Raw genomic sequence first — 1,994 nt, 5'->3', positions numbered from 1 at the left:
AAGAGACAGATTGTTCTGAAAATTATAACACTGAAAAGATAGAAAAACAAATATAAATGATAAATATTTAAATATTGTCAATATCAAATATACATTTATATCACAGACATTGAATGTAAACTTTGAAAGAGAGAACCTGAACCTTGATAATTGTCATATGAAAAATATTATATAAACATTATGAAGGAAAAAACAACGAAATTTCAGACACATTGAATCATACTAGCAAAACCAATATCACAACTATATTTATACTGTAACAGGGATCATTATGGATGTTCCCCAAATGCCCCCCCCCCCCCCCCCCCCCCCCATTTAAAAAGTGCTGCCATTGTGCTTCAGCATGACCAATCATCTTGCATTCAAGTTTTGGTAGTATGTAACTTTGATATCAATATCATTCCATGTTTCTCAATGATTCATAAGAGATTTACAGCTTATTCAAATATTAGCCAATCAAAATTGAATGCAGGTGCTTGCATTTGTGTGTGTAAGTGATTTTGAGAATGCTAATAAATAAAGAGTCCAAAAATATATCTGCCACATAAACAAAACGTAATAAAAGTCTTTAATGAAAAAGTTATGGCCATTTCAGTACCAAAAATGAAAGAAAAAACAATGTATGTGAATAAATGCACACACAAGTGTGACTCAGTACTTTTGTGGATGTCATTCAACAGGCATTTATATCATATACCTACTGTATGAAATCCATACTGTTTGCATCATGTATAAGAAAGTTATGGTGATTTTAAAAATGTCTAATCAGAATTCAGCACACATGCATGCACATGCTGGCCAGTAATTTTAACTGTAGCAAATAGTAAGGAGTACCACGATACACCCAAAACTTCAACTTCAGAAGATTTTGATGAAAAACAAAAATGTTATGGGCCTTTCAGAAATTTAACTTTCACAAGATGGTGCATTTTGGCATTTTTTAACACACCAAAACATATGTATATATATTATCTACCTATGCTATGACATCTCATTTCCTTTATTCAGAAGAGAGTTACAGATGTTTTTGTATTATCCAATCAAAATGAAGCACAATGTGCATGCACATGCAGATATGCAATTTTGACCAAGGCAATCAATTAAGGGTCTAAATATATACCTACAATATCAATCTCAAACAATTTCATTGAAAAACAAATAAGTTAGACTGATTACAACAAAGTTAGTGTATGAAAAATCCAAAGCACATGCACACATTTTCAGAGAAAACATTCCTTCTGTGCACCTACAAATGATATACTACATGTATTATCCTAATATGGTTTCATATTGATCCCTTGAGTAGTTTCTGAGAACACTCCCAAACAAAAAAGAAACAGAATAAAAACAATATGTTCCCAAACTTCATTTGGGGAACATAAATATACATACATTTATAAATAGTTCAATATTTGAACTTGACTTGATACACATAATACAGGACTCTAACTTTTGAAAAAATTACTTGCACGTTACCTTTTATAACTTGTAAGTTTTAATGGGAGGCCTACAGACCACAATACTAACACAGAGACAAAACCTTAGTGTAAAACTTTAAACCCCTCCTGTGGTCCCACATTATGAACAAAATGAAATCTAAAATATGTAAGGATGCTTATCGATAAAGAAAATTTTAACCCCAATAGTGATCCCACACCAGTAAGAGTAATCAGGGTTAACTTGACATATGGAGCATTTTTAGTTTTTGATAAGATGCAAACATTTCATTCCATACTACATGAGGATGCTTGCATATCAATTTGACAACTGTATCCGTGTGGTTCTCATGAATAGTTCTTGAGAAAAAGGTGTTTCACCCCCTCTCCCTTATTTTCACATTCCTCCCTTTATCAAATTGGATTTCTGGTTCTAGATATGAAGTTGAAAATGAGAACAATAAACACTAACCATTTGATTAGGAAAGCTCACTTTAGCTAATGACTGGGGTGAGCTAAAAAGTCAGTCAATGGCATGGAAAAATATTCAATTAGATA

This window comes from Ostrea edulis, chromosome 4 (genome assembly GCF_947568905.1).
Source record: "Ostrea edulis chromosome 4, xbOstEdul1.1, whole genome shotgun sequence".
NCBI classification, from domain to species: Eukaryota; Metazoa; Mollusca; class Bivalvia; order Ostreida; family Ostreidae; genus Ostrea; species Ostrea edulis.
The sequence above is the reverse complement of the archived record's forward strand: the minus strand, read 5'-3'. Positions refer to the sequence as shown.